General features: G+C 34.5%; 1 long non-coding RNA gene across 4 annotated transcripts; it reads left to right on the top strand.

The window, feature by feature from the left end:
* Positions 1 to 392: 392 nt before the first annotated feature.
* On the top strand, positions 393 to 6,440 carry LOC143849055 (uncharacterized). Of its 4 annotated transcripts, none has more exons than XR_013235529.1 (5): positions 393 to 701; positions 3,646 to 3,708; positions 5,417 to 5,695; positions 6,002 to 6,097; positions 6,246 to 6,440. It is a non-coding gene; the product is annotated as an uncharacterized LOC143849055 (long non-coding RNA). The 4 variants fall into 4 exon arrangements; XR_013235528.1 differs by having other exon boundaries at positions 6,239 to 6,440; XR_013235527.1 differs by having other exon boundaries at positions 396 to 701; positions 6,002 to 6,440.
* Positions 6,441 to 8,508: the final 2,068 nt, after the last annotated feature.

Raw genomic sequence — 8,508 nt, 5'->3', positions numbered from 1 at the left:
ATTTTTTTATACATGGGTCATTCTACACCTCAAGCATATATACATGGTTAAGACCATTATTTTACAACACATGTTTTGAGAATGTGAGGCCATCATTTTACACCCATGCATATCATGGGGGGGTGGAGCTCACCATTGTACACCATTTTTTGATAGGGAGGATCTCACCATTTCACGCAAGCCCATCCATTGAGTGGGCCACCATTTTACCTCATGTTTTAAGAGGGTGGGTCCCACAGTCTCCACCCAAGCCCATGTACAAGGTAAATCCTTACTATTCTAAAAGCCTATACCTTGAAATTTCGTCAACCAACTTTCCCCCAAATGCCATGTATGTCCCACTTTATATTTTCGTTAAACTTACTCCCGTGTCCTCTTTCTTTCTGGCTTTTACGACATTTTCGCTAATGCTTTGCCCTCGAGAATAAGTCCAAAAACCCAAGCACATGTCGCTCATTTTTAATGCGTTGCTCTCCACTTGGCTACATGTATCTTCCAATCCCGCCAAGTGTCTGCTATTTCAAAGCGTTTTGGGCGGCTGCTTTCCTTCTTTGGGAATCATCCCGTTTCACCGCGAGGGTTTTTCTGGTTAAAAAGCTCATATCCCCCTCCCGTTTTCTCTTCTCTAACGGGTCCCGCGATTTTTACAGTCATCTTCCACTCTCAGTTCTCCCCCCTCACAGGTTGGGCGATTTATCCAGGTGCTCTCTCTCTCTCTCTCAATATCTCTCTCTTACTTTCTCTCAATCTCTCTCTCTCAATCTTTCTGTCTTTCTCAATCTCTTATCTTTTTCTCTCTTTTTTTCTGTGATTATATATTATTGTAGGTGTGTTGGTTATTTAAATCCAGTTTCAGGATTTTCAAAATCCGTTTCCGAATTACCTTTGAGCTTATTTTCATTTCAAGTGATCCCATATTTCATTGCTCTTTCACTTAATTAAATTTAAGATGCTCATTTTCATGTTGTCATTACTCTCGAGAAATATTGTTTGTTTGTTTTTCTTATTAGTCTTGTTTTGTTTTATTTTCTCTCTTTTTTTCATTTTCAAAGTTTTACCATGCTCATGGTTTGTCCCTTTTAAAACATGTTAGGCTTATTGTTTTTAGATAGTTAAAACTTTAGTCATGCTTTCCTCCTCCACACCAACTGTTTGAGGAAATGCTACATGCACAATACTTATTAAAATCAAAAAGGAAAAACTTCCATTCTTATTTTTTTGGACACAAACTGTTTGAGGAAATGCCTCATGCACAGTACTTATTACAATGAAAAGGGGAAGACTTACATTCTCATTTTTGTAATTTGTATATGCTTTGAATTAATTCAACATCGAACTTTTAAGGCATCTTTGATTTTTTTTATTCCTACCTGATGCTTGTTGTCAATGTTGAAATTACTGTTTTTGCTTCTCTTAATGGTAATATATTATTTTTTGTCATCTGATTGGATACTGGAAGTCCATTGCATAAGCAGGTACATACAGTGACAAAAAAATTTATTACTTCGATGGGAGTTTCATACCACAGAATTGTTGTTCTAATAAACATTTATCTTATGGTATATGGGATATTCGGCTATCAAGTATGGTTTCTCGTTTCTTGGGTATAGATTGTTGACTCTCCTCATGTATTGGTATGAGCTTATTTTTTTCCTATTCCCTTTCCTTTTACATTTGGTTTTATGGGTTTTTGTTACTTCTTTTTATTGCTGATTTTGTTATGTTTGGCTCTTATCAATTTAATTTTTTTTTACCTCCGTCTCCCTAGACAGGTTGCTATTAAGATGATGTGGGTTGGGTTTTCGGGCTTCCCTTACTAAGTTTATTTCTCTTACGGGAATTTTCTGGCGGTCGGTGTTTTTTCTTCTCTTCATCTGAATTTTCTTTTTATGTTGGGTTTCAGATTTGCTGTGGAGGGATTTTCGCTTGAGCTTTTTATTAGACTTTAATTTTAGTGATATACTTCTACTGCTAGAAAAGGGATTTTTTCTTTATCTATCTCGAAGGCTATGGCAGAAACACGATGGCAAAACTGAGTTCTCAACGGCGTTGCTTTCGGATTTTGTTATCTTCTTTTATTGTGCTCAAAATAAGAAAATGGGGTAAAGGACGGTATTGATTTGATATTCCGATTTCCGTGAAGATTTTCATTTTCTGTGAGCTCCATTCTTTTTCTTGTCATTTTGCTTCTAAGGCAATAGCCATCTTTATATATTTAATATAATTTTTTTTTTTTTACTTTGCTTTGATACTTGTTAATTTCTCTTTTTCGTGAATTCTTTTCCTTTCTTTCATTTTTCCCTATTAAAGCGAGCTTTTCTTAGGCTTTATACTATTGTTTTTGTTTTATTTTTTCCTTGAATATCTGGCGTGACTTTGTTTTTGGGGTATTTTCCAATATCTTTTCTCTTTATATGTGGCCCATCTTTTGGGTTTGCCATTACATGTGAATTTTTAATATCAAGAAGTTTTGAACCCAGGACCTTTGCTGCCAAGCCTGCCATGTACGCATATGCCATATTCAACTCAGGCCATTTAGCTTTGAAACCCACTGCAGCGGTGTTAGGTGTAAAATTGGTATATCCGGTACCGACCCTCAAAACCATTCTCCACTACATCATAAACTCTTGGGCATGAACCATGAGGCACTACTCCTATCGATTTTTAAATTTTAATTTTTCAATTGAGCTATGAATTTTATACTATTTTACTTCATTTGTCCCGAATTGAAATGCTTCTCTCTTTCTCGCTCATATGTCTCTAAAAGCTGGTGTCGGTAGACTTGAATTGGCCGATTCTTGATTCAACTTTGTAACTTATCTATCATTTAGTTACATGGTTTTTTTTTTTTTTTTGTGTGGCAGAAGAACAATTTTGGTAGAATTCTTTTCAATCTTTTCCTTTACCGGCGTGGTTCAATTTGTATTCTGAGAAACCCTTGATATCCCTTCAAATAAGCCATAACCAATTAACCATATCATTTCCCTCTAAATCATTGAAAGGAAAAAAAATTTACACAAAATTCGGCAAATAGAATTCAGAAGAGAGTTCTTATATGTTTTATGAGTACTGACTTTACCTTATCTAAATGGGAAAGAAAATTTTGAACCCTTTGTTTTGGTATGTCTTTATTTGTCTTGGAGACTACATTTTCTAACAGATTATCTACTAATACACACACAGGCATGCTCAGATAGTAGTTGAATGTGACGAGATGTGCAACTGCTTGAATGTTTAAAACAGTTCCTTGTATGAACTCCATGCAATAGAAGTTTCTTTTAGATTGCAATTACAATCACATTGACTACTGGACGTTAGTTTCACAAACATCTTTGTTTATGTGCAAATTGTTCAATTATTATTGGATTAGCTAACAAACATCCACATAGTGGTCTGTTTGAAATTTTCATGTTGTTACTATAATTTTAATATATTTTCTGCTATGAAAAAATAAAATAATGTTACATAAATATGCTATTGCTCTATTCCCTATGCCAATTTTCCTGTTCATTTGATTCATTTCCTTCTCATGGAAAAAACCCACCATTCTCTGTTTTCTTATTTCTTTCAAATATTTTAATAGTAAATTTATGATTTAGATTTGTTCACTTTACTCGAAATATTGATTTTTCTATTTTATTGTAGGTGTTCTTTTTTAAATTGACTTGATGGGACTTGACGGAGATAGGTGTCTGCTTTTTTTTCCTGGTAATATATGCTCTTAATGGATTTTATTAGCAGTTCTGATCAATATTTGTTCGGTTTAAATTAAATGTATAATTCAGTTTTCTTAACCAGATAATTAGGTTTGGTGTAGGCTTGACTGATCATGTTGATTATCAAAGGACACACTTGCCTCTCTGAAATCGGTCTACTGACATTTATATTCCTTTAGAACGTCATGAATAATAATACCAACATCTTATTTTAATCATTCAAGTAAAATTTTGATCTATTATAATTTTGCCTCTAAATATTAAGATAAAGTGTATTTTTTAGATTTCTTTATCTAAATCAAGAGAATGTGTTTTAAACAACCAAGCATGATCTTATGTTTGTTCCCTTTTTGTTAATTAAAGAGGGTACTCTATTTAGATTGTTTAGATTTTCTTCTTGGTTATTGTTGTGGTGTCAATAACAACAATAGATCAAAAAGAAGATATCATCAGACTTGGTTATTATTTTCGTATCATCAGAACCTTCTTGGTTATTGATTTGACTTTGACGATGCCCGAAAGATTTAAGGTGTTTGATGTTTTTTTGTTTATTTTCGTATCATCAGAACCTTGTAGATATCTTCTTTATGCATAAGATGCATGTACATCTCACATCCAAAAGCTTGAAAGTTATGGTGCCTACCATATTCTTCAAGAAAAAATACTGGCAACAAAAGTATGATTTGCTGAAGTTGTTTGATGATGTAGGCAATTTATCTAGCAGGCATTCCAACAGATGGGCCTCATACTGAAAATCGCTTCCAACTATTACGCTAATCCTCCTCAATTACAAGAGGAAGCAGAGCACTTCGACGGTTGATCTGCTTTGGGTTTAGTCGGTTTTGGAAATAGGAAATTGATTTGGTGACTTCTTTTGCGATTTTCAGCGGTAATGGATGATATATATATATATATATATATATATATATATATATATATGAGGAATATTGCCGCTTCTGGGCTTGATACAAGAAATATCTCATCTTTGTTGGATGCCTATTTTTATTTCTAGAATCTTTCATTTCTTTTTCCTTTTTTCCCCTCCTAGAGTATCCTTCTTGAAATAAAAAAGTTCCGGGTAGGTCCTGAAGGTGCTGAGATTTTTTACTTACACTTTATTTTGAAGAGCATTTCCATGGAGCATTGAGGAGAACCCGGATTTTGGTACATGACTAAGGTTCCCTTCCTCTGCCTAAACATTATTCTATAATTTGTTAAACATTTCTTGGATGAAACTTCATGAAAAAAATTCTGACAAAAAGGTTTAAATGCAAATTGCTTTAATTTACACATGTTAGGTTTTGTTTCGTTTAATGATGATGTATTGAATAGAACTGTACTGTTGAGCTAAATTTTACTGTTGTGTTGTTTCCATCATTGGTACACTTAATTTCCATTAGATTCCGGGTAGAAAATTTTCTGTTTCCGAGCTTCTTTGTGCACCAGTTCAGAATGGACATTCTTTTGCAAGTTTCCCACTAATTATTATTTTCATTTTTTTATTGGCTATATTGAAGATGATGCATTAGAAAAATTGAGCCATTTTCGATCCGGACTTGAGATGAAAGCTACCAGAGTCGTGATCTTGAAAAAGCATTTTAATGTTTTAATTTTAGAACGATTTATATATTACAGTTTTGAGTATTATTTTGGCTGGGAATATCTGCTTGCTGATAGTTTTACCCATATCATATTTGTAGGCATTCCAGCAAGTAGCAAAGCATCTATATAATGTAAATGTCCAACCATCAACTTTGCTACCCAACCCAATTGGCATCTTTATGCTGCATTTGCATGTAATTTTCACAAGATTCCTGTCATTGCCAAGACCATGAAACTCTTTGAACAAAGCCGGATGGATGACTTTACTTGTTCCTACTTTCTAGAGCTCTTGAAGAACTACAACTGCTTGTTTGTGGATATTCATCATGGGTTATTGAGACAACTTGCTTGAAGCTGGTTTGAAATTTGGAAAGCAGGTTGTGTGTGCTTTTTGATTAATTTATGAGAACTAATAATAGTCGCTATGTGCAGGATAAGTTCTTCTAGCCGAGTGTGTACAACAAATTGCAATTTGTTTTTTTAGCAGTTTGGCTTAATATGTATTTCTTGGATCTCATGTTTTATTAGACTAATGGCTATGTAAAAATATATGTGATGTACCCAGATGATTATGAGCAGTACATTGGTTTGTTTCTTTAGCAGTTTGACTTAAATAGATATTTCTTGTTTCTCATGTTTTGCATGTACAAATAGTATATCTCACATTTTAAGCTTCTACGCAGACTAACGGAAGAATTGCGTTACTCTTTGGTGGTGGTGTCATTCCAGTTCTCTGTTGTAGTGAAAGTGCTTGTGATCCGTTTTGATGTCCCAACATGGTACCTACTATATGATTAGAGACAAAAACTATTGATGATTATAAGTTTCTATTGGAATCACGGATATGAATTAATAATTGTATGCTCTCTTTATTAGTGTCCTCTAATATGGGCCTCTAATATGGATTATGACTTTTTAAGGTCACAGAGATTGCTGGAGGACCGTGCAATTGGAACTGAGAACAACAAGATTGCATTGCACTTTGACAAGGTTTTATAGCCTAATTTGTGATTGTTGCAACCACATCTTATAAATGTAGTCATCACCTAAAATGTTTACATACCTACCCGTGGGGGAAGATGGAAGCTTTTAGTTGTAAAATAAACATTTATTTTGTTGTTATATGTTGTTAACATACTGTAGTTCCACGTGCAACGCACGTGCACTTTTACTAGTTATATATAAATCCTAATGAAGGAGACATACTAGAGACGGTCTGACTAGAAACCTATCATATGAAGAAGACAGCCAAGGAAATAAAGAAATGAAGGATGGAACGTATGCATGGTGGAAGGTGGGTGTTGTGGCGGTGCTTCTCGGGTTCCTCCTTCCTCCAAAAAAATGATTTTCCATTACCGATCACCGAGATGATGATTGATAACACTACGGGGGTTTCTAAGTTTCCAAACATATGTAAATATTTTTCATGCTCTTCTTCGTCATAGAAAAGAAGAAAGATTAGGGGCTGTTTAGATACGTGGACTTTAGAATCCAGGTTTTAATTTGAAAGCAGTGTGAAATTAATTATCTGTACAATCCATTATCTTTACAAAGGTCATTAATGCCAGGTAGATAACCTTTGTATAGATTTTTCAAATAGGGTAAAAATGATTTACTGGCAATTTGGGATTAAAAAATATTTAGAGGATTTGCAAAAGATGTCTTCTACTTTGCTTTATTTGCAAAACTAGTGGAACTTTTATTTCAAATTTAAAAGAAAGTGCGAGATTCAAAGTTGAATAATTTTTAAGAGCAAAAGAAATGAGAAATAGAAAGGATGGAAAAAAAAAACCAAAAAAGTACATCATATGAATGGTAATGCATTAATAGTGTTTGGATCAAATATCAAGGGCTGTGCTCTGACAAATGGAGGTGCAACTCAGGTAAGGTTGAAGCGAACCCGAAACTCTAAACCGTCAACCTGAACCCGTCCGGACTATCAACTTGATGAAGGCTAACCCGAGCCAACTCGAAAAATTAATATCTCAACCCGAACCCCGAATCCAACCCAATTTCCCAATTCAGGTCGGGTCTACCCGGTTATGGTGATATCTTTCTCCTTAGGTTTTTATGTTCTAAAAAAACAAAACAGAAAAAATGGTAATTTTTTTTCCAAATGTCGAGTTTTGATGTGTGTCAGGTCAACTCATAGTTAGCAAAACGTGATTCGGCAAAAAAGGGACTGAAAATTGTGAGTAATATTAAAAAAAAAATACGCTATCAAAAAGATAAAAATGCAAAAAAAATGCATTTAAAATTTTGTCATTTACAAAATAAAGTGAGGGTAAAGTTGGAAAGTTGACCTAAAATGTGTTTAATACTTTCAGAATGTTTTAAACTTGTTTAAAACATTCCCCCCCCCCCCCCCCCCCCCCCCCCCCCCCCCCAAAAAAAAAAAAAGAAAAAGAAAAAAGAGAAACAGAAAAAGAAAAACGGTGTTTTTTTTTTTCACTGTAAAGGTTTTAAATGGCAAACCAATAAAATGCATTTTTTTAAGAAAAAAAAAGCCCTAACAGAGTTTTGCTAACTATAAGTCAACTTGACACCTCAACCCAAACCCGACCGACTCAAGCACAACCTGACCTGTGATTTTTTAACGTTCAACCCGATCTGAGTTACACCCCTATTGATAAAGGGTAAGCAATCATAGCAATACAGGGAGACTTCATTAGCGAAAAACTTATGCCTCTCATCTTTCCTTAAAAATTTTGTAAACACACCTGCTTATTAGTATGTGAAGGCAAAACATAAGCGAAAAACGGAATATTAACGTGGATAGTGGCAAAAGTTAATAACAAACAACATGGGGACCAAAAATCGGGTAAAAAGAGAATCGGGTAAGGCCATTAGTCTAAGAACTTAGTTGGAAAATTGCTTTGTGTAGCCAAGTAAGGTGGTGGAGGTAATTATTGACTATTTCCACAACCTATGAGGTTTCAATGAGATTTGATACATTATGTGCGTGGAACTTGGTTGGTCCTTGAACCTGTTTGGTTTGTAGAAAAGGTCTTTCCACCTTGGAAAACCTTTCCGGGAAAGCTTTTTCTTTTCCTTTCCTCTCCGGAAAAATCCATTTCGTCGTTTGGTTCAAGATACGTGAAAGAAAGCTTTTTCTTACGAAGATATGTCTCTTCTTGGATACATGGTGTTTGGAAAAGAAATGATTGACAATAACCCATGAGCCCATATA

The sequence above is a fragment of the Tasmannia lanceolata genome, unplaced genomic scaffold (assembly GCF_043159265.1).
Source record: "Tasmannia lanceolata isolate RefF3 unplaced genomic scaffold, GAP_Taslan_0.1 ptg000016l, whole genome shotgun sequence".
In the NCBI taxonomy this organism is placed as follows: domain Eukaryota; kingdom Viridiplantae; phylum Streptophyta; class Magnoliopsida; order Canellales; family Winteraceae; genus Tasmannia; species Tasmannia lanceolata.
This window is presented reverse-complemented; position numbering and strand designations above follow the sequence as displayed.